This window comes from Tursiops truncatus, chromosome 13, assembly GCF_011762595.2.
Source record: "Tursiops truncatus isolate mTurTru1 chromosome 13, mTurTru1.mat.Y, whole genome shotgun sequence".
NCBI classification, from domain to species: domain Eukaryota; kingdom Metazoa; phylum Chordata; class Mammalia; order Artiodactyla; family Delphinidae; genus Tursiops; species Tursiops truncatus.
In genome coordinates this window covers 49,650,451-49,675,148 of record NC_047046.1, presented here as the reverse complement: position 1 = coordinate 49,675,148, position 24,698 = coordinate 49,650,451, and the positions used below count along the sequence as shown (strand labels likewise).

The window sequence follows — 24,698 nt, the reverse complement described above, 5'->3', positions numbered from 1 at the left end:
GTGACTCCGGCCCTCCCACCGCTTTCCCGGGGTGGCTGCGGGCCCCGTGGAGTATCGACGCCAGGGCTCGGATGCTCTAGAGGCGGGGATCTTAGGGGGACGTCGCCATCCCCTAGGGCACTGTTGCACGCCTCGGCCACCTCCTACCCTGGCTTTCTTCCTCCTGATTTGTGTCGTGTCATTTTCCTGTAATTCCTGTGCATTTCCCGTACTGCCGACAGAAGTAAACCCGTGGATGAACGCGCTGAACAAAAAGTAACAACCATTTATATTCCTTTTCCCTCTGCGTATCGTTTGAGCCTTCCAACTGCTCTGTGCGATAGCTATTTATGCTCATTTTACAGCCATAGACTCTGCCCAATGTCAGGCAACGTGTGACAAGAGACGCCGAAATCGCCGTAGTTCAAGGACACTCTGGGGCCCCAGACATTGCACCTCTAATGCAGGACTTTTGCATTTTTCACTGGAACTTAGCTGGCTTAAGTTTTATGGTTTATATTTTTCTTTGGCTGTTCAGTAGATTAAAAAATGGTGCCTCATTTTTTTTTTTTTTGTGGTATGTGGGCCTCTCACTGTTGTGGCCTCTCCCGTTGCAGAGCACAGGCTCCGGACGCGCAGGCTCAGTGGCCATGGCTCACGGGCCTAGCCGCTCCGCGGCATGTGGGATCTTCCCGGACCGGGGCATGAACCCATGTCCCCTGCATCAGCAGGCGGACTCTCAACCACTGTGCCACCAGGGAAGCCCACCTCATATTTTCCTCACATGTTTACTGACCATTTATGGTTCTAAATGGAAATGGCTTTTCCCTTTTTTTTTTTACATCTTTATTGGAGTATAATTGCTTTACAATGGTGTGTTAGTTTCTGCTTTATAACAAAGTGAATCAGTTATACATATACATATGTTCCCATATCCCTTCCCTCTTGCGTCTCCCTCCCTCCCACCCTCCCTATCCCACCCCTCTAGGTGGTCACAAAGCACTGAGCTGATCTCCCTGTGCTATGCGCTGCTTCCCACTAGCTATTTTACGTTTGGTAGTGTATATATGTCCATGCCACTCTCTCACTTTGTCACAGCTTACCCTTCCCCCTCCCCATATCATCAAGTCCATTCTCTAGTAGGTCTGTGTCTTTATTCCTGTCTTACCCCTAGGTTCTTCATGACTCTTTTTTTTCTTAGATTCCATATATATGTGTTAGAATATGGTATTTGTCTTTCACTTTCTCACTTACTTCACTCTGTATGACAGACTCTAGGTCCATCCACCTCGTTACAAATAGCTCAATTTCGTTCCTTTTTATGGCTGAGTAATAGTCCATTGTATATATGTGCCACATCTTCTTTATCCATTCATCCGATGATGGACACTTAGGTTGTTTCCATCTCCGGGCTATTGTAAATAGAGCTGCAGTGAACATTTTGGTACATGACTCTTTTTGAATTGTGGTTTGCTTAGGGTATATGCCCAGTAATGGGATTGCTGGGTCATGTGGTAGTTCTATTTGTAGTTTTTTAAGGAACCTCCATACTGTTCTCCATAATGGCTGTACCAATTCACATTCCCACCAGCAGTGCAAGAGTGTTCCCTTTTCTCCACACCCTCTCCAGTATTTATTATTTCTAGATTTTTTGATGGTGGCCATTCTGACTGGTGTGAGATGATATCTTGTTGTAGTTTTGATTTTCATTTCTCTAATGATTAATGATGTTGAGCATTCTTTCATGTGTTTGTTGGCAGTTGGTATATCTTCTTTGGAGGAATGTCTATTTAGGTCTTCTGCCCATTTTTGGATTGGGTTGTTTGTTTTTTTGTTATTGAGCTGCATGAGCTGCTTGTAAATTTTGGAGATTAATCCTTTGTCAGTTACTTCATTTGCAAATATTTTCTCCCATTCTGAGGGTTGTCTTTTGGTCTTGTTTATGGTTTCCTTTGCTGTGCAAGAGCTTTGAAGTTTCTTTAGGTCCCATTTGTTTATTTTTGCTTTCACTTCCATTTCTCTAGGAGGTGGGTCAAAAAGGATCTTGCTGTGATTTATGTCATAGAGTGTTCTGCCTATGTTTTCCTCTAAGAGTTTGATAGTTTCTAGCCATACATTTAGGTCTTTAATCCATTTTGAGCTTATTTTTGTGTATGGTGTTAGGGAGTGATCTAATCTCATACTTTTACATGTACCTGTCCAGTTTTCCCAGCACCACTTATTGAAGAGGCTGTCCTTTACTCCACTGTACACTCCTGCCTCCTTTATCAAAGATAGGGTGACCATATGTGCGTGGGTTTATCTCTGGGCTTTCTATCCTGTTCCATTGATGTATCTTTCTGTTTTTGTGCCAGTACCATACTGTCTTGATTATTGTAGCTTTGTAGTATAGTCTGAAGTCAGGGAGCCTGATTCCTCCAGCTCCGTTTTTTGTTCTAAAGATTGCTTTGGCTACTCGGGGTCTTTGGTGTTTCCATGCAAGTTGTGAAATTTTTTGTTCTAGTTCTGTGAAAAATGCCAGTGATAGTTTGATAGGGATTGCATTGAATCTGTAGATTGCTTTGGGTAGTAGAGTCATTTTCACAATGTTGATTCTTCCAATCTGAGAACATGGTATATCTCTCCATCTGTTTGTATCATCTTTAATTTCTTTCATCAGTGTCTTATAATTTTCTGCATACAGGTCTTTTGTCTCCTTAGGTAGGTTTATTCCTAGATATTTTATTCTTTTTGTTGCAGTGGTAAATGGGAGTGTTTTCTTGACTTCACGTTCAGATTTTTCATCATTAGTGAATAGGAATGCCAGAGATTTCTGTGCATTAATTTTGTATCCTGCTACTTTACCAAATTCATTGATTAGCTCTAGTAGTTTCCTGGTAGCATCTTTAGGATTCTCTATGTATAGTATCATGTCATCTGCAAACAGTGACAGCTTTACTTCTTCTTTTCCGATTTGGATTCCTTTTATTTCCTTTTCTTCTGATTGCTGTGGCTAAAACTTCCAAAACTATGTTGAATAAGAGTGGTGAGAGTGGGCAACTTTGTCTTCTTCCTGATCTTAGTGGAAATGCTTTCAGTTTTTCACCATTGAGGACGATGTTGGCTGTGGGTTTGTCATATATGGCCTTTATTATGTTGAGGAAAGTTCCCTCTATGCCTACTTTCTGGAGGGTTTTTATTGTAAATGGGTGTTGAATTTTGTCGAAAACTTTCTATGCATCTATTGAGATTACCATATGGTTTTTCTCCTTCAATTTGTTAATAATGGTGTATCACATTGATTGATTTGTGTATATTGAAGAAACCTTGCATTCCTAGAATAAACCCCACTTGATCATGGTGTATGATCCTTTTAATGTGCTGTTGGATTCTGTTTGCTACTGTTTTGTTGAGGATTTTTGCATCTATGTTCATCAGTGATATTGGCCTGTAGTTTTCTTTCTTTGTGACATCCTTGTCTGGTTTTGGTATCAGGGTGATCGTGGCCTCATAGAATGAGTTTGGGAGTGTTCCTCCCTCTGCTATATTTTGGAAGAGTTTGAGGATAGGTGTTAGCTTTTCTCTAAATGTTTGAAAGAATTCGCCTGTGAAGCCATCTGGTCCTGGGCTTTTGTTTGTTGGAAGATTTTTAATCACAGTTTCAATTTCAGTGCTTGTGATTGGTCTATTCATATTTTCTATTTCTTCCTGATTCAGTCTTGGCAGGTTGTGCATTTCTAAGAATTTGTCCATTTCTTCCAGGTTGTCCATTTTATTGGCATAGAGTTGCTTGTAGTAATCTCTCATGATCTGTCGTATTTCTGCAGTGTCAGTTGTTACTTCTCCTTTTTCATTTCTAATTCTATTGATTTGAGTCTTCTCCCTTTTTCTCTTGATGAGTCTGGCTAATGGTTTATCAATTTGGTTTATCTTCTCAAAGAACCAGCTTTTAGTTTTATTGATCTTTGCTATCATTTCCTTCATTTCTTTTTCATTTATTTCTGATCTTATCTTTATGATTTCTTTCCTTATGCTACCTCTGGGGTCTTTTTGTTCTTCTTTTTCTAATTGTTTAGGTGCAAGTTTAGGTTGTTTATTCGAGATGTTTTCTGTTTCTTAAGGTAGGATTTTATTGCTATAAACTTCCCTCTTAGAACTGCTTTTGCTGCATTCCATAGGTTTTGGGTTGTCGTGTCTCCATTGTCATTTGTTTCTACGTATTTTTTTATTTCCTTTTTGATTTCTTCAGTGATCACTTCGTTATTAAGTAGTGTATTGTTTAGCCTCCATGTGTTTGTATTTTTTACAGATCTTTTCCTGTAATTGATATCTAGTCTCATAGGGTTGTGGTCGGAAAAGATACTTGATACAATTTCAATTTTCTTAAATTTACCAAGGCTTGATTTGTGACCCAAGATACGATCTGTCCTGGAGAATGTTCCATGAGCACTTGAGAAAAATGTATATTCTGTTGATTCGGATGGAATGTCCTATAAATATCAATTAAGTCCATCTTGTTTAATGTATCATTTAAAGGTTGTGTTTCCTTATGTATTTTCATTTTGGATGATCTGTCCATTGGTGAAAGTGGGGTGTTAAAGTCCCCTACTATGAATGTGTTACTGTCGATTTCCCCTTTTATGGCTGTTAGTATTTGCCTTATGTATTGAGGTGCTCCTATGTTGGATGCATAAATATTACAATTGTTATATCTTCTTCTTGGATCGATCCCTTGATCCTTACGTAGTGTGCTCCTTTGTCTCTTGTAATAGTCTTTATTTTAAAGTCTATTTTGTCTGATGTGAGAATTGCTACTCCAGCTTTCTTTTGGTTTCCATTTGCATGGAATATCTTTTTCCATCCCCTTATTTTCAGTCTGTATGTGTCTCTAGGTCTGAAGTGGGTCTCTTGTAGACAGCATATATATGGGTCTTGTTTTTGTAACCATTCAGCCAATCTGTGTCTTTTGGTGGGAGCATTTAATCCATTTACATTTAAGGTAATTATCGATATGTATGTTCCTATTCGTATTTTCTTAATTGTTTTGGGTTTGTTATTGTTGGTCTTTTCCTTCTCTTGTGTTTCTTGCCTAGGGAAGATCCTTTAGCTTTTGTTGTAAAGCTGGTTTGGTGGTGCTGAACTCTCTCAGCTTTTGCTTGTCTGTAAACGTTTTAATTTCTCCATCAAATCTGAATGAGATACTTGCTGGGTAGAGTAATCTTGGTTGTGGGTTTTTCTCCTTCATCACTTTAAATATGTCCTGCCCGTCCCTTCTGGCTTGCAGAGTTTCTGCTGAAAGATCAGCTGTTAACCTTATGGGGATTCCCTTGTGTGTTATTTGTTGTTTTTTTGTTTTCTTGCTGCTTTTAATATGTTTTCTTTGTTTTTAATTTTTGACAGTGTGATTAATTTGTATCTTGGCGTGTTTCTCCTTGGATTTATCTTGTATGGGACTCTCTGTGCTTCCTGGACTTGATTAACTATTTCCTTTCCCATATTAGGGATGTTTTCGACTATAATCTCTTCAAATATTTTCTCAGTCCCTTTCGTTTTCTCTTCTTCTTCTGGAACCCCTATAATTCGAACGTTGGTGTGTTTAATGTTGTCCCAGAGGTCTCTGAGACTGTCTTCAGTTCTTTTCATTCGTTTTTCTTTATTCTGCTCTGCAGTAGTTATTTCCACTACTTTATCTTCCAGGTCACTTATCCGTTCTTCTGCATGAGTTATTCTGCTATTGATCCCTTCTAGAGTATTTTTAATTTCATTTATTTTGCTGTTCATCGTTGCTTGTTTCATCTTTAGTCTTTCTTGGTCCTTGTTAAATGTTTCTTGCATTTTGTCTATTCTATTTCCAAGATTTTGGATCATCTTTACAATCATTATTCTGAATTCTTTTTCAGGTAGACTGCCTATTTCCTCTTCATTTGTTAGGCCTGGTGGGTTTTTATCTTGCTCCTTCATCTGCTGTGTGTTTTTCTGTCTTCTCATTTTGCTTATCTTACTGTGTTTGGGGTCTCCCTTTTGCAGGCTGCAGGTTCGTAGTTCCCGTTGTTTTTGGTGTCTGTTTCCCAGTGGCTAAAGTTGGTTCAATGGGCTGTGTAGGCTTCCTGGTGGAGGGGACTAGTGCCTGGGTTCTGGTGGATGAGGCTGGATCTTGTCTTTCTGGTGGGCAGGTCTACGTCTGGTGGTGTGTTTTGGGGTGCCTGTGAACTTATTGTGATTTTAGGCAGCCTCTCTGCTAATGGGTGGTGTTGTGTTCCTGTCTTGCTAGTTGTTTGGCATAGGGTGTCCAGCACTGTAGCTTCCTGATCGTTGAGTGAAGCTGGGTGTTGGTGCTGAGATGGAGATCTCAGGGAAATTTTCACTGTTTGATATTACGTGGAGCTGGGAGGTCTCTTGTGGACCAGTGTCCTGAAGTTGGCTCTCCCACCTCAGAGGCACAGCACTGACTCCTGGCTGCAGCACCAAGAGCCTTTCATCCACATGGCTCAGAATAAAAGGGAGAAAAAGTAGAAAGAAAGAAAGAAGATAAAATAAAGTAAGGTAAAATAAAATAATGTTATTAAAATAAAAATTACTACAAAAAATTTTTTTAAAAAGTAAAAAAAAAAGGGACAGATAGAACCCTAGGACAAATGGTGAAAGCAAAGCTATACAAACAAAATCTCACACAGAAGCATACACATACACACTCACAAAAAGAGGAAAAGGGGAAAAAATAATAAATCTTGCTCTCAAAGTCCACCTCCTCAATTTGGGATGATTCGTTTTCTGTTCAGGTATTCCACAGATGCAGGGTCCATCAAGTTGATTGTGGAGCTTTAATCCACTGCTTCTGATGCTGCTGGGTGGGATTTCCCTTTCTCTTCTTTGCTCTCACAGCTCCCGGGGCTCAGCTTTGGATTTGGCCCCGCCTCTGCGTGTAGGTCGCCGGAGGGCGTCTGTTCTCCGCTCAGACAGGACGAGGTTAAAGGAGCCGCTGATTCGGGGGCTCTGACTCACTCAGGACGTGGGGAGCGAGGGGCACGATGCGGGGCGAGCCTGCGGTGGCAGAGGCCGGCGTGACGTTGCACCAGCCTGAGGGCCACCGTGCATTCTCCCGGGGAATTTGTCCCTGGATCCCGGGACCCTGGCAGTGGCGACCTGCACAGGCTCCCCGGAAGGGGGTGTGGACAGTGACCTGTGCTCACACACAGGCTTCTTGATGGCGGCAGCAACAGCCTTAGCGTCTCATGCCCGTCTCTGGGGTCCACGCTTTTAGCCGCGGCTCGCGCCCGTCTCTGGAGCTCCTTTAACCAGTGCTCTTAATCCCCTCTCCTCGCACACCAGGAAATAAAGAGGGAAGAAAAAGTCTCTTGCGTCTTCGGCAGGTCCAGACTTTTCCCCGGACTCCCTCCTGGCTAGCCGTGGTGCACTAACCCCTTCCGGCTGTGTTCACGCCGCTAGTCCTCTACCTGCGCTCCGACTGAAGCCCAAGCCTCAGCTCGCAGCCCTGCCCGCCCTGGTGGGTGAGCAGACAAGCCTCTCGGGCTGGTGAGTGCCGGTTGGCAACGATCCTCCGTGCGGGAATCTCTTCGCTTTGCCCTCTGCACCCCCGTTGCTGCGCTCTCATCTGCAGCGCCGAAGCTCCCCCGCTCCGCCACCCGCAGTCTACGCCCGCGAAAGGGCTTGCAGTGTGTGGATACCTTTCCTCCTTCACAGCTCCCTCTCACTGGTGCAGGTCCCGTCTCTGTTCTTTTGTGTCTGTTTTTTCTGTTTTCTTTTGCCCTACCCAGGTACGTGGGGAGTTTCTTGCCTTTTGGGAGGTCTAAGGGCTTCTTCCAGCGTTCAGTAGGTGTTCTGTAGGAGTTGTTCCACGTGTAGATGTATTTCTGATGTATCTGTGGGGAGGAAGGTGATCTCCTCGTCTTACTCTTCCGCCATCTTAATAAATCTCAGGCTTTTCCCATTTTTAAAATTGAGGTGTTACTATTTTTCTTTTGTATTTGAGAGAGGTTTTTATTTGCTGAGGATATGGACTCTCATTTGTTACAAATATTTCCCCTCTTATTAGTATTTAATTTTTTTGTAAATGTTAGTACAAGATGATACATGCATAGAAACACATTCTCCTTTGTGAGCTAAGACAATTAAAACACATATTTGGAAAAAAATATTCACTAGCATTCAGAGTGGCTCACTAAATAATTCTTAATCGTTGTGCACAGACTATGGTAATTTTACAAAGCAAGAGAACAAATAATACAACCTTGTGTTTCAGCTGTTGCTGCCTAACAAGGCCCTCCAATAGTTAGTGACTAAAAACAGCAGGTGTTTTATTGCTCAGAATTCTGTGGTCAGGAATTCAGACAGGGCTTAGCAGAGATGCTTTATGTGTCTGTCCTCTTGGCCTAATTGGGACTGGAAGGTCCAAGATGGTGTCACTCACATTGTTGTGGTCTTGGTGCTGCCTTTTGGCTGGAGTTACTTGATTCTCCTCCATAAAGTTTCTTTCCACGTAGTGGCCCATCATTCGGGAGTTAGCCTAGGCTTTCTTACGTCATCCTGGTTTCCAGCAGTGAAGGAGGAAGGGAAGATGCTTGATCTCTTAAGACCTAGGTCTGGAACTGGCATTATATTTATATATGCAAAATACTTCTTCTGCATTCTGCTGGCAGGACTAGTCTCATGGGAAGCGTCTTGAAATAGACTACCTTTTAACAGGAAGAACAGCTTGAACATAGGAGGAAATTTAAGCAGTTATTGCATTCAAAATCTACCACACCTGGTTATATTGAGAAGTCTACTATTTAGGCGCGGAGCTATTGAGAGAGAGAAGAAATGCTCTCAATTGCAGTGGTAGAAAACCTTACTAAATATCCTTAAAGTTTAAGCCTTTTTATTACTTAACAAAGCTAGGTGCATGGAGGTCAGGCCATCCCCAGGGTTGGTTAATTCAATGAATTGACAATATTGTCAAGGACCCAGGTTCCTTCCCTCCTTTTGCTCCTCTGTCTTTAAGTGTGTTGGCTTGTTCTCCAGTCTGGTTTTCCTTATGGTCCTAAAATGGTCTCAGTTACAGATTACAGATAATACCCAGAGGCAAGAAAAGGGGGACACCCTTATATTCAGTCTCTTTTTAAGACTAAGGAAAACCTTTCCCCCCAGCAGATTTTCCCACATATCTCATTAGTTAAAATTGTTTCACCTGTTCATGCCTATCACTAACAAAGGGGTGAGGCCTCCAAGATAGGCTTGGCCAATTGAGATTCATATCCCAGCCTCTCCTGAAAGACACAGACAGTCTGGGGAAGGTGAACAAAATTAGGATTATGTCAAAAAGACAGAAAAAGGGGTTAGATAGATGAATAATGAGTGTGCAACAGTAGCATCTACTTCAGTAGGTAATCTTATTATAGGTAATAGGCCTATATGGGTAAGAAAGTGAGACACTTTGAAAAAATTCAAATTCCTATCATTCCTTACAAGATGGTACAGATATTTAAAATATAAAACAGTTACTTAGTTGCAAGAGATGTAGACTAGAGATTTATAGCAAATTTCTAGGGCTTGGTTTAAATTCCTAGTGGGATAGCAACTGATTACTTTTAAGAGCCTTAGTCGACAATTTCCACTTACATAGTGTCTTAGCCCATTTTGCTATAACAAAAATACCATAGACTCAGTGGCTTATAAACAACATAAATTTATTTCTTACAGTTCTGGAGGTTGGGAAGTTATGATCAAGGCATCAGTAGATTCAGTGTCTGGTGAGGACCCACTTACTCATTCATAAACTGGTGATTGGTGAGTAAAGCTATTTATTCAGTAAAGTCCAACTGCTTGAATTGTGTAAATATCATTTAGCAATGCTATACTTCATGGTCTTCATCAAGTGAGGTAAACTTAACTGTAAACCACTGTTCAGTTGTAAAGATAAAGAAAATGGCTTCTGATGCTTAAAGGAAAATGTATCATTCTTTCACTCAGCAAATATTATTGAATATTAGTATATGTAAGAAAAGTGAGGGAATCAAATGAAATAAAAGATAAGTTTCCTCACTTCACTTAACAACTATAACACCTAGAGTATAAACTTCATGAGGGCAGGGGTTTTGTTTTTCTGTTGTCGTCTCCCCAGTATGACTAGCAAACAAATACACAAGAGAGAGCATTGGTTCTGTTAAAGTGATTCAATAAGGAGGTCGTTTGAGCGAGGTGGCTCTAATGCCTTGGCAGCCTGTATAAGCAAACCAAAACCTAAGCCAGAGTTGATTCGTGTAAATACCTCAAGGTCAAGAAAGTGAAACTTAAGAACAGCTAATCACGAAGAGCCAATTAGGCTTTCTCAAATGAGGCCATCACTTAAGCAATAGTCAATCAATTTCCTTGCTTCGCTTCCACGCCACGTCTGCTCTATAAACCCTTCGCTTTAGCTCCTGCAGTGGAGTGCTCCTAGCCATTTTCAGTTTGGTGCTGCCTGATTTGCTTTGATGTTTGCTCAAATACACTCTTCAAAATTTACATGATCCTTAGTTTACCTTTTAACAATACCAAAACTAGTGATAGTAATTGAAGGATTCAAAGACGTAGAATATTCAGAAAGGAAAATTTTGAATAATCTACTTAGACTCTTTATTTTAACCTAAGATTTATTTTAATCAGGTTTTGACAGACGTGCAGACAACAACCTTTGAAAGAAGAGTTTATGACTCACAGTTACCCAGAGGATGGTAGGCACCACGTGCCACATGGGGCCATACGGCGTCACTTACAGGGAGAAGTAGAGAGAACTGGGACTAAACCTTTGTTATAGTGCTGAGAAGAGCTAGGTGGGGATGTCTCCTACGGAGTGGGAAGCAGAACACACAGCTGATGCTTGTGATTGGAGGGTTTGTGACAGATTTCCGAATGCCTGATGGTGGAGGTGTTTGTAAAAAACCTTGCGTCATTAGCATGGCTCCATGACTCCAAGATGCCAAATCATTAATACAGAATATCAACAATAATTATTACACAATTAAATTCTATTACTGTTACTGTTATTTCACCAATTTAGCTTTGTATTTTTTTAGAGACATAATAGATGTATTAACAGAACAAGACAATGCTTATTTGTAGCACACAAGACAGTAAACAAAGGCCTTATTTACTGAGTTGTTTCTCTTTGCCTCAATGTCAAAGAAAGCCGTTGAGGTTGCTCATGAGGTACATTCTTTCATTTACCATGCCTAGAACAGAGATAAAGCTACAGACAGGCTCCTATTGTTGTTTACTTCTTCTTTTTTCCCTTTATGGGTTAACCACAATGACAGATCTCATCCTAGCTCTTAATCCTGCCAGCCACTTCGGAAAGATCTTCCACCAGGATTCTGTTCTGCCTTAGGGGTGATTCAACAAAGAAAGATACATTCTAAGATTGGGGGGGGCGGGGAAAGGCAATGCCTTTCTAAATGAATGGATTATGAGTAATGAAAAGAACATCTCTACTAAAGAAGCTGAATGAAATATTTTCTAGTGGTTTTGTGGGTAGGAAACATTAAATTGTGGAGGGGAGGTTTTTGTTTTTGTTTTTAAAGCTGTAGGACTTAGGTGTTAAAAGTCACGTCATTTCATTATAACTGTTATTTGTGGTAAGCTGGACCTGTTTAAAAATCTAATTTGGTTGTCTTGAGCTTGTATTATTTACCTATATTCTTTTGTTGTTGTATTAATTGTTACTAGAAGGAGATTGATGTTTTAATTGAATTTTTAATCGAACAGTGAACTTATTGAATCTTCATTGGGTTTCTATTTGGCAACAATGAGAAGTTCATTTCTTTTAATCTTGTTAGGTAACATGGTGGGAAATGACTAATATATATACTACCCAGTATTACCTCTAGGCCTCCCAAATGCCAACATATACTTTTATTTAAAAAACATTTTTCAGGAGGTACAGTCCAGTTTGCTTACTTTTTCTGGATTTGTATTGCTTTTAAAAATTCCTTATTTTATATCATCTTTTTGTGACTGGGATTATACTGCTGCAGGTAATAACACTTTCATATTGAGTAAAAGAATTTAGAACAGAAAAAAAAAGGAAGTATGTATCCTTATCTCCACACTTCCATAATTCCCCAAAATCATACTTTAATGTAAAAGTAAGTGATAGCTTTAAAATTTTTCAGTATACTCTCTTCTTATTTATTAATCCAGTTTCCTCTTACCATTCCAGTGAAGTTGAACTTTAGAAGATAGTAACCTTGTAATTGCCAAACCCAGTGACCGCTTCTCAATCCTTATCCTTCCTGATAAGGACTCAAGCACTTTGTCACTGTTGACAGCCTATCCTTTTTTTTTTTTTTTAGTTTCTAGGGCACTGTTTTTCTCTACTACTCCAGCCGCGCGTTGCCTAGCTAGCTCCTCTTTACCACCTACTGCCTTCCTTCAGGCTTCTGCTGAGCTCATCTTCAACACTCTCCATATGTATTCCCTCTGTTGGGGGAGTGATTTCACTCTTCTACTCATACATAAATGATCTCCCAATTTGTATTTTCATTCCTGACTTGTTTACTAAAGGAAAACCATTTCTCTATTCATGACACTTCTGACACCAAATGTGTGGGTTTTCATTACCCAGCAATTCTCCAGTTCTCTGGGGACACAAACTAGCTGTCCTACAGTTTAATTCAGTTCTGACACTAACTACCCAGTCAGCACAGACCCCACAGGTTAAAGGTTGAGTCTCATAATACTGCCCCCAACTTGAGACAACAATTTTTTTTTTTCTTTTTTTTCGGTACGCGGGCCTCTCACTGTTGTGGCCTCTCCCGTTGCGGAGCACAGGCTCCGGACGCGCAGGCTCAGCGGCCATGGTTCACGGGCCTAGTCACTCCGCAGCATGTGGGATCCTCCCGGACTGGGGCACGAACCCGTGTCGCCTGCATTGGCAGGCTGACTCTCAATCACTGCACCACCAGGGAAGCCCCCGAGACAACACTTTTAAGTAGTGGGTTCCCAGCTTACCCACACTTCTGTCTGACTTGGCTATAAATTGGAGGTTCCCACAGTCCCTCCTGCACAGGTATGATAATTTGCTCTAACGGCTCACAGAACTCAGGGAAATACTTGACTTACTATTACTGATTTATTATAAAGGATACAAATGAACAGCCAGATGAAGATGTATATAGGGTGAGGTCAGGAAGGGTCTCAAGGTGTGGGAGCTTCTGTTCCCATAGAGTTTGGGTTGTGCCACCCTACTGGTAGCTTTCTGAACCCATCATTTAGGGTTTTTATGGAGGTTCCATTACAAAAGCATGATTGATTAAATCATCGACCACTGACGATTAACTGAATCCCTAGTCCCTCTCCTCTCCCTGGAGGTCGCTGGGTGAGGCTGAAAATTCCAGTCCTCTAATCATGTCGTTATTTTCTCTGGCAAACAGCCCTTCCAAGAGTCACTCCATTAGCATATACTCAGGTGTAGTTGAAAGGGGCTTATTATGAATAACAAAAGACACTCCTTTCACCCCACCAGTCAGGAAATTCCAGGGGGTTTAGGAGCTCTGTGTGAGGAACTGGGGATGAGGACCAAATATGTCTTTCTTATTATATCTACCAAGCCCCAAATCTTAATTTCCAACCTGTGAGGACATGTATCCTGGACAGTTTACCAATTCTTCAACATTCACACAGCCAAATCCGACTTGACTACCTTCCTTCATTTTTAATCTTATTAATAATTGTTATATTATGGAATTATTAGAATAATTACTTATTAACTTGCTTTTTTAACCTCGCACATCATGGCTAAGTAGAAATTTTAGGGCCAGTGGAAGGGACTGGGAAAAATTGGTCATTTAAAAACTTTGGTCGTATTGAGGCAGGAGATAGATGGGCCCCAGGCTGAGCAGCCAGAGTTTGTCCCCTGTGACAGATACTCCAAAATAGCAGGAGGGAGGAGAAGCTGAGCCCTGCCCAGATAAGAGATAAAAGACCACATATTCCTCATTCTCCAAGTCAAGGAGACCTTCCTGACTACACAGGCGCAGAAAGTCTCCTTGGAGGTCAGTAAGGGAGGGGGCACCACCCCATAGTAAGTGATGCCAACCTACACATAGGCCTCTTTGCTAGAATCCATCTTGGCTAAGAGATGCACGCACACACGCACGCACGCACGCACGTGGGAGGACCCTGAGATATACCAAATACGGACTCAAAACCAGGCAAAGGAAGATGATTGGTCAAAGAAAACCCAGAAGAAATGCCCCATAAAAGTGATTCAAACTACCAAGAGGTGCAACTCCCTCTGAGCCCGCCCATGTGTCTATCCACAAGTACTCTTTTTCCTCCTAGTAAACACTTTGCTTGTTTCACTACTTTCCGTGTCTTTGTGGGAATTCATTTCTACAAAGCCGAAAGGCCAGGGCCTTGTCACTGACCACTGGTATAGTGGGTAGGATTCAGCACTCACTGCCGCGGCCTGACTTCAGTCTCTGGCTGGGAACCGAAATCCTACTTCAAGCTGCTGCAGGCCAAGGCCACCTGAGATCAGTATTGAATCATCATCTGAAGTAGCTCAAATTTGTCTTCTTTTCCTTTTTGCTGTTTTAATTCAAACCTTTATTATCTTTCTAGTAATAGCTTCTTAATCGATCTTGACTCACATCTGCCCTCTTACTCCGGTGCACCTTGCAGATTGCTGCCAGAGTCTTAACATGAATCTGATGATGTAATCATCCTATGTAGAAATCTTTGCTGCCTTGCTGTGTCCTCAGAATATAAGGTGCACACCATTACCACGCCATTCAGCATCTTCCTCCTTCTGACCCACAGTATTGTCTCTTGTATACTAGGGCATCAAAGCTGAGGCATCATCTCTCTCATCCTGCTCTCATCCTGCTCTGTTCAACATTTTGCCTTTGCAAGATGTCTTTAATAAATTGTCTTTAATAACCTTTTTGCCTTTGGATGTAATCCTGAGCATCCTTCAAGGCTGCTTTATGTATTTTTTTCCCTTTGAAACCTTCCTCAGCACCCTAGGAAGGGCTCTGTTATGAGTTGCTCCTCTTGTATATGTCAGTATTCCTAGGATCTAGCAAAGCACTTTGAGCATACTGTTAGCTTCTTTTTAAAATTTGAAGTCCTTATTTTTAGAAATGATCCTTAAAAATGTAGTTTTTATTGCCATTTAGTTCTTTACCTGGTACATTTCCTTTGTTTGATTTCTTAGCAAACGAAACTAACATCATCATCACTGTCATCAACAGTTTGACAAACATTTAACAGATATCTAGACTGCTTGCATGCAATTAGGGGGCAGAAAGATTTAACAGTTGGTCCTGCACCACCAGCTCAGTCAGCTCCACGGTAGCCCTGAAGTGATGTTGCGTGATTGTACTTCTTCTAGTGCTGTGCTACCATACAGCCCATGGTGAGTCCTAGCAGAGACTGTGCACAGGAAGATGATGTGCTACTAAGTCTCCAAGTTTCATTTGAAATTCAAGGTCTACCCTGATGCACACTTCACACATTTCTAAGCTTAGTGGCTACTCCCTTATATAATTTTAAACAGGTCTCAAGTCAATTTTGCAGTTAAACAAGTCTAGTCGGTTTAGTTTTGTGTTTAAATAGCAACAGATTTCTCAGTCTCCTAGGAAACTGCATGGCAACTAGGAACTCTTTAAATATAGAGCATGCCAGGATCTCTTAAATCTTTAAAAGCAAGGACACTATTAATTAACAGTTTATATAGGTAAGCATGATGACATGGCAGAATGAAATAAAGCCAACTAATGACTGAATCTAACCAAACCAAACCAAGCAAACTCAAACAAGTAATTATTTATCTTTAATATCTAACTGGCCCAATATTTTACCATAATTTTATTATTCTATAAAAGGATCACATCCTACAGGTATAATAAAATATATAAAAATGTTGAATGTCAGTCAAACAGAAGTACCTATGCCATGGGATAAATTCTTCTGTTTTTACCGACTCGTATACTTGTACAAAGAATGAGTAATTTAAACGACCTTAAAACCCTCACTAGTTTTTGTAGTTATTTGATCGTATTATTGTTAGTATCTATGTTAATAATATAGATATATAAAGAGTTAGTATTATAAACTGTAAAAGTATATCACATAGTAATCATGTTTATTAGACTGAAAGGTCATCAAATGTGCATATGAGAGGTGTTCCAGACTGCTCAAAGCATTCTTCAGTTTCTCTTATTCCCAAGCGCCCCTTGTTCCTTTACCTCTCTCCTCTCTGGCTTGGCAGGAACCTTGCTAGTTTGCCTTGTGTTACACCTGTTGTGAATTAACAAGCAGGTGATAATTAGCAACAGTGGTGACACTGGATCTAGCTGTAAAATGGTTGAAACCATCCAATGACCTCTACTGCTTTGGACATTCAGTTTGGTTGGAACCAGTAGAATAGCTAAATTTTTGTTTCCCACAGTCCAGCAATTCTTTAGTGGTTCTAAATACTCAGGAGAAACAGTCACAGGATTTTCGCGACGTTTTCCTGGAGCATGCTGCCACCTCTTGGCCAGATAAAAGCAGGGCAGCTTTTGTAGGATCCCAGTGGAGCCTGCAGTACAATTCCTCATTCCCACTAACATTTAATACTTTCTGAACAGAGTAATTTGGATTTTCAACATCTAGAGGATTCATCAAATATTTGAATTATAAATAAAAATCATATAACAGCCAAAGGGACCAAATAATCTGAAATACTTCCCACAGAGTTATACAAGGATGCTGCAAAGGAGTAAAGTCTATTACAGCTAATTTTGAGTTATATAAACAGAAAGAAAATTAGCCTTGGAGAATTTTATAGTGAAACTCTTAAGGATCAATTCCTCTTATGCTTATTCAGTCTTATAAGTCTGTCATCTCTTTTTAACAGAGAAAGGTTTATCGCAGGACCAAAAGGGATGTCGGCTCCCCTGGCCCCGAGGGAGCCACCAACTGATAAACCTTTCTCTGTTCCAGACTCCGGCGTTTTGGTATTGTCTGGCGTCATTGGGCACACGGACTTGCATCTTGGTAACAAAAATATCAATAGAGTCAATATGTGCTACATCTAAATTTTTTGATATCTAATCAAATCAACAATGTCTATTAATCATCATCAAGCCAAACACTCTACTAGGTTCTGTGACTACTACAGTGAATAGAAGACAAAGGGTCCTGCCTTCTGGAAACCTGTATAGAGGGTGTCATGGAGACATCAACAGAATTCTAGAACACAGTAAGGTGCATTATACATAGAGTACTTTGGGAGCATGTGGGAGGAACTCTCAACCCCATCTTAGATTATGGAAAATAAAAGACAAAGCAGATTAATGTAAATAGTCTTTAATAGGCACACCAGTTTGCAGCTGACAAATACAGACAAATTTATGTCTCCCCTAACAAAAACTTAAGCCCCAGTTTTATATTGTCAGGTTTCTATCCAAAGTGTGTATTATTCATTGTAAATTTCCCTTTTTCTTCTCTCAAGGTAAAATACTTAAATTTGGAAAAATTGTGTACTCTTTCCATAGTTAAGATGTAAATCATTTAATAACTAAAGCTTAGAAATGACTAGAAGCTATGAAAGTTATATTTATAGTCTCTCTGGGTTTAACATTTAGTGTCTTAGGAATGATCACTTTTACTTTTTTATGATCACTTACCAATGTGGTAATCATGCTGCCCTCCCATTTTATAATTTAGGCTTATGTTCTGTAAAAAATTGCTTCTTTAAATAGATTTTTAGCTCTGTAGGTCTGAAAGCTTTAAGAATATAATTCCCTTCAGCTTTTAAATTTATTTTGTTTAAAATGAAAGGACAAGGAATACAGTGTAGAAGTTCCTCAGAAAACTAAAAATAGAATTACCACATGATCCAGCAGTCCCACTCCTGGGCATACACCCAGACAAAACTAATTTAAAAAGATACATGCACCCCAATGTTCATAGCAGCACTATTCACGATAGCCAAGACATGGAAGCAACCTAAATGTCCATTGACAGAGGAATGGATAAAGAAGATGTGGTACATATATACAATGGAATACTATTCAACCATAAAAATGAACAAAATAATGCCATTTGCAGCAACATGGATGCAACCAGAGATTATCATACTAAGTGAAGTAAGTCAGAAAGAGAAAGACAAATACCATATGATATCACTTATATGTGGAATCTAAAATGTGGCACAAATGAACCTATCTACAAAACAGAAACAGACTCACAGACATAGAGAACAGACTTCTGGTTGCCAAGGGGGAGGGGGTGGGAGAGGGAAGGACTGAAAGTGTGGGATTAGCAGATGTAAACTATTATATAAAGGATGGGTAAACAACAAGGTCCTACTGTATAGCATGGGGAACTATACTCAGTATCCTGTGATAAATCCTAATGGAAAAGAATATAAAGAAGAATGTCTGTATGTGTATCACTGAGTCACTGTGCTGTACAGCAGAGATTGCCACAACTTTGTAAATCAACTCTACTTCAATAAAAAAAAATTAAATAACATGAAAGTTATCAGTCTGGGATGAATGAATGAATGACTAAAATAAACAAGTACATAAGTAAACAAATGAATAAATAGGTAAACACACTCAGTACACAGATGATAAGCTGTTGGAATATTTCTCTCAAACTTTAGGTTGCTGCTGTAGTAAACTGTAGCTCTTTGGTATTTCCTACTAGTCATCTTCCTACTGCAAAAGCTGCTTCCCCCACCCCTGCCAATTGTCCACCTTCATTGTTGTCTTTAAACAATATATTTTTTCTCTTTAAAATAGTGTGGCATTTCTAGACCTCAGAATTTCATAAAATTCAGTTGTTAATGCCTTTAAAATTTGCTAAAATACTTTTATGTTTGTTCCTATTTTTAAGTAAATTTAAACTAATTTCTTAGACTGTTGAGTGGGAAATCATTTTTCAGTATTTTGACTCAGGGGCTCTTGGTAGCATCTTAAGACCTCCCAGTCTCTGATTACGTGTTTATAAGAATATTTTCAGTCTATTCAAATTGCTTGGGATACCTTTTAATGGAGGTTAAAATGAATAAAATAATCTTTTCCTAATCTGCTTAAAAGTTGTTTTTAATCTAATATTTTGAACAGATAAATTTTTGAATGATTCAAAAAAGTAACAAAAAGTATAAAATGAAAAATTTTTTCTTATCTACTCAGTTCCCACCTACCTGCCTACCCCTGGATAGCCAATATAAGTGGTTTATTATATATCATTACAGAGTTTCTTTTTGCATATAAGCAATATATATATATATTTATATTTTCTTAAGTTACCCTTTACTCAAAAGGAAGCATACCATATATTCTGTTTTCACTTTACTTTAAAAAAAAACTAATAATAGTTTTAATAATAGATACCTTTCTGTATTATTTAACTGAAGAACTTTTCCATTTTTTCACAACTGCATAATATTCTATCATGTAAAATTTACTGAACTATAACTTAATCAGGTTATTGCTGATGGACATTTAGGTTGTTTCCAATTTTTTGCTGTTATAAACAGTGCTACAGGAATAACCAGATATGTTTTTAGAGAGGATTATTGATCTTATTGTTTTCTGTGAATATTTTTCCTCATTTATTCTTTGCTTTTTTGCTTTTCTTCTTTTTTTTTGAGATTTTTTTGGTTTTGTTTTTGTCATGCAGAACTTTTTGATTTTATATAGTCAGTTTTGTTAATTGTTTCTTCTATGGCTTCTTTGTTTTGTATCATGGTAAGAAAAGCCTGCCTTACTGTAAGGTTAAAAAGAAGTTTCTATTTTCTTCTAGTACTTTCATTGCTTTATCTTCACACCTAAGTCTTTGATCCATTTAGAATTTATCCTGATGTAAAGTGTGGGTCTAACCTTTACTTCCAGGTGGCTGTCCAATTGTTACAACACAGTTTATTGAATATTCCAACTTTCCCTGACCAATTTCAGATAACACCCTTTTCATATACTTAACTCCCAAATGTATTTGATTTATTTCTTGGCTTCCTATTCTGTTCCTCTGGGTTTGTCTGGCTATATATGTGTCAGGTTTTCTAATTGCTTTTGATTAATTAAACAGTATGATTTTTGTTTGCTTTTGTTCAATAAATTATATGGCTAGTAAACATCCTGTGCTTTGGGAGGCATATTTTGATTCTCAAGGTAGGGTGTGAATAAAGTCAGAGAGTAGAACTGCCCATGCCTATCCTTGATATGCTCAGTGTCTAGTTCTCTTGTTTTCAGCCTGCAGGCCAACGTTTTCTTAGATGTGTTGGAGAGATGCTTAAAACATTTTATTAGTCATATAGGCTCCCTGATAAGAGCTGTATGATTTGGACATGAAGTAGATCGTGTAAATAATCAAAGATGAAAAGAGGACTTGATCTTGCCCAGCTCTACAACAAAGGAAAGTCAGAAATATGCAAATAATCACTTAGTACTCATAGAACAGTTTTTCTTATAATGTATTATTTCAGTTATTTCTTGCCATGACATGGTAGATAATGTTATTTTGTTTAAGGATGACAAAACCAAGGCACAGATTGGTTAAATGAGCTCAAGTTCACACAGGGGGTGGTGGAGCCTGGATTTGAACTTAGGCAGAGCTTTTTCTTTGTTTTGTTTCGTTTTCGAGATAACTACAGATTCACAGGAAGCTGCAGAATAGTACAGAGAGGTCTTGTGTACCCTCTACTCAGTTTTCCCCAGTGATTACATAAGATGTAACATAACCACTGGGGAAACTAGATACAGGCATACTTCAGTTTATTATGTTTTGCAGATAATGTTTTTAACAAACTGAAGGTTTGTGGCAACGCTGCATTGAGCAAGTCTATCAGTGCCATTCTCCCAACAGCATTTGTTCACTTGGTGTCTCTGTGTCACATTTTGGTAATTCTTGCAATACTTCAAACTTTTCCATTATTATTATATTTGTTATGGTGATCTGTGATCAGTGATCTTTGATGTTACTATGGCAAAAAAATTACAACTCGTTGAAAGCTCAGATGATGGTTAGCATTTTTTCTTTTTTTTGCGGTACACGGGCCTCTCACTGCTGTGGCCTCTCCCATTGCGGAGCACAGGCTCCAGACGTGCAGGCCCAGCGGCCATGGCTCACGGGCCTAGCCGCTCTGCGGCACATGGGATCCTCCCGGACAGGGGCACAAACCCGAGTCCCCTGCATCAGCAGGCGGACTCTCAACCACTGCGCCACCAGGGAAGCCCGATGGTTAGCATTTTTAAGCAATAAAGTATTTTTTAAATTGAAGTATAGTTGATTTACAATGTTTTGTTAGTTTCTGGTGTACAGAAAGGTGATTCAGTCATATATATATATATATATATATATATATATACACACACACATATTCTTTTTCATATTCTTTTCTATTACAGTTTATTACAGGATGTTGAATATAGTTCCCTGTGCTATACAGTAGGACCTTGTTGTTTATCTATTTTATATATAGTAGTTTGTATCTGCTAATCCCAAACTCCTAATTTATCCCTATCCCAACCCCTTTCCCCTTTGGTAACCATAAGTTTGTTTTCTGTGTCTGTGAGTCTGTTTCTGTTTTGTAAATAAGTTCATTTGTGTCATGTTTTACATGCCACATATAAGTGGTATCATATGGTATTTGTCTTTCTCTGTCAAACTTACTTCGCTTAGTATGATCATTTCTAGGTCCATCCATGTTGCTGCAAATGGCATTATTTCATTCTTTTTTATGGATGAGTAGTATTCCACTGTGTATATGTACCACATCTTCTTTATCCATTTCTCTGTTGGTGGCCATTTAGGTTGCTTCCATGTCTTGGCTATTGTAAACAGTGCTGCAGTGAACTTTGGTATCTTTTCAAATTTCAGTTTTCTCTGGATATACGCCCAGGAGTGGGATTGCTGGATCATATGGAGACTCTATTTTTAGTTTTTTAAGGAAACTCCATACTGCTCTCCATAGGGGCTGCACCAACTTACATTCCTACCAACAGGGTAGGAGAGTTCCCTTCTCTCCACACCCTCTCCAGCATTTGTTATTTGTAGACTTTTTAATGATGGCCATTCTGACTGGTGTGAGGTGGTACTTCATTGTAGTTTTGATCTGCATTTCTCTAATAATTAGCGATGTTGAGCATCTTTTCATGTGCTTTTTGGCCATCTGTCTTCTTTGGAGAAATGTCTGTTTAGGTTCTCTACCCTTTTTTTTTTGATTGGGTTGTTTGTTTTTTTGTTATTGAGTTGTATGAGCTGTTTCTATATTTTGGAAATTAAGCCCTTGTCAGTAACATTGCTTGCAAATATTTTCTCCCAGTCTGTAGATTGTTTTTTGTTTTGTTTATGGTTTCCTTTGCTGTGCAAAAACTTATAAGTTTGATTAGGTCCCATTTGTTTATTTTTGCTTTTCTTTCTAGTGCCTTGAGAGACTGACCTAAAAAACCATTGGTACGATTTATGTCAGAGAATGTTTTGCCTATGTTCTCTTCAGGAGTTTTGTGGTGTCATGTCTTATATTTAAGTCTTTAAGCCATTTTGAGTTTATTTTTGTGTATGGTATGAGGGTATGTTCTAAATTCATTGATTTACATGTGGCTGTCCAGCTTTCTCAACACCACTTGCTGAAGAGACTGTCTTTTCTTCATTGTATATTCTTGCCTCCTTTGTTGAAGATTAATTGCCTGTAGGTATGAGAGTTTATTTCTGGGCTCTGTATTCTGTTCCATTGATCCATATTTCTGTTTCTGTAAACAGTCAAGTATTTTTAAATTAAGGTGTACCTTTAAAAAAAATAATGCTGTTGCACACTTGAGAGACAACAGTATGGTGTAAACATAGCTTTTTAAAAAAAATTTGTATTGGAGTACAGTTGATTTACAATGTTGTGTTAGTTTCTGCTGTACAGCAAAGTGAATCAGTTATACATAATCATATATCCACTCTTTTTTAGATTCTGTTCCCATATAAGTCATTACAGAGTATTGAGTAGAATTCCCTGTGCTATACAGTAGGTTCTTATTAGTTATCTATTTTATATATAGTAGTGTGTATATGTCAATCCCAATCTCCCAATTTATCTCTCCCCCCCCAAACATAACTTTTATATGCACTGGGAAACTAAACAATTCATGACTCTCTTTGTTGCAATATTTGCTTTATTGTGGTGATCTGGAAGTGAACCTGCAATATCTCTGCAGTATGCCTATAAAAGGGTTACATCTTATGTAACCATGATACAATATTAATACTAGAAAACTGACATTGGTGCAATGTGTGTGTATAGTTCTATGCCATTCTATAACATGTAGATTTGTGTAACTGCCACTGCAATTAAGATACAGAACTATTCCTTTACTGCAAAGATTTCCCTAATACTATCCCTTTATAGGCATGCCCACCCCAACCCTAACCCTGGTAACTGCTAATCTGTTCTCCATATTTTTAATTTTGTCATTTTGAGAATGTTATATAAGTGGAAAAATATAGTATGTGACCTTCTGAGGACTTTTTTCACCCAGCATCATGACCTTGAGTGCCATCCAAGTTGTTGTATGCAGTTTGCTGCAGACAGCGTATATCTGGGTCACGGTTTTTATCCACTCTGCCAATCTCTGTTTAAGTGGGGAACTTAGACTATTTTCATTTAATGTAATTATTGATATCTTATAGCGTAAGTATTCATCTTATTTTTCATTTTCTGTTTGTTCTCTCTGTTTCTCCGTTTTGCCTTCCTGTGGGTTGCTAAAACATTCTTTGGAATTCCGTCTTAATTCATCTATAGTGTTTTGAGTGTATGTCTTTGTATAGCTTTCTGAGTGGTTGCTCTAGGCATTGTATTATGATACATAACTTATCACAGTCTACTGGTGTTGGCCTTTGCCATTTCAAATAAAGTATAGAAACCTTACCTCCACCATTTATAATGTAATTGTCTTAAATATTGATATTTCCTCTACTTACATTTAGAACCACATCAAATAATGCTATAATTTTTTTACTTCAACCATTAAACACAGTTTAGAAAACTCAAGAGGTGAAGGAATGTCTATTTTATTTACCTAAATTTTTACTCTTTTTGTTCTTTCTTCCTTCCTGATGTTCCAAGTTTCCTTCTTTTATCATTCCTTTCTGATTTAAGAACTTCTTTTAGCCATTCTTTAGGGTAGCCTGCTGGCAACAAATTCTCTTACTTTTCTTTCATCTGAGAATGTCTGATTTTCCTTTCATTCTTGAAGGATATTTTCATGGATATAGAGTTTTTTTCTTTCACTGCTGCAAGAATATTCAGAGTCTTCTTATGTGTGTTTTATATATAATGTCCCAGGATTTTAGCAATGCTTAGCAGGAGGATTAGGGAGAGGTACATTTATGCCATCTTGTCTTGGAACCAGAAACCCATTGGGCAGTTTTTAATATTTAGTGTTATTTGTATTCAGATTTGGAAAATGGAGACTCCAGGAGTTATCCAACATGTAGTTGATTTTTTCAAATATTCTAGAATTATTGTCAGTGGTACTAAAATCATATGTCCTGTATATATAATGGAATATTACTCAGCCATAAAAAGGAACGAAATTGGGTCATTTGTAGAGACATGGATGGATCTAGAGACTGTCATACAGAGTAAAGTAAGAAAGAGAAAAACAAATATCATATATTAACACATACATATGGAATCTGAAAAAATTCGTTTAGACGATCTTATTTACAAAGCAGAAATAGATACACAGATATAGAGAACAAACATACGGATACCA

The 24,698-nt window shown here is 38.8% G+C and overlaps 1 long non-coding RNA gene across 3 annotated transcripts in view; it reads left to right on the top strand.

The window, feature by feature from the left end:
* The first annotated feature begins 12 nt into the window (after nt 1-12).
* The window catches only part of LOC109549194 (uncharacterized), a 92,770-nt gene continuing 68,084 nt past the window's right edge, over nt 13-24,698 (top strand). For all 3 annotated transcript variants that reach the window (XR_002175414.3, XR_012325370.1, XR_012325369.1), the window contains exons 1-2: nt 13-255; nt 9,658-9,744. This is a non-coding gene — a long non-coding RNA (uncharacterized lncRNA). The remainder of the gene's footprint in view (nt 256-9,657; nt 9,745-24,698) is intronic.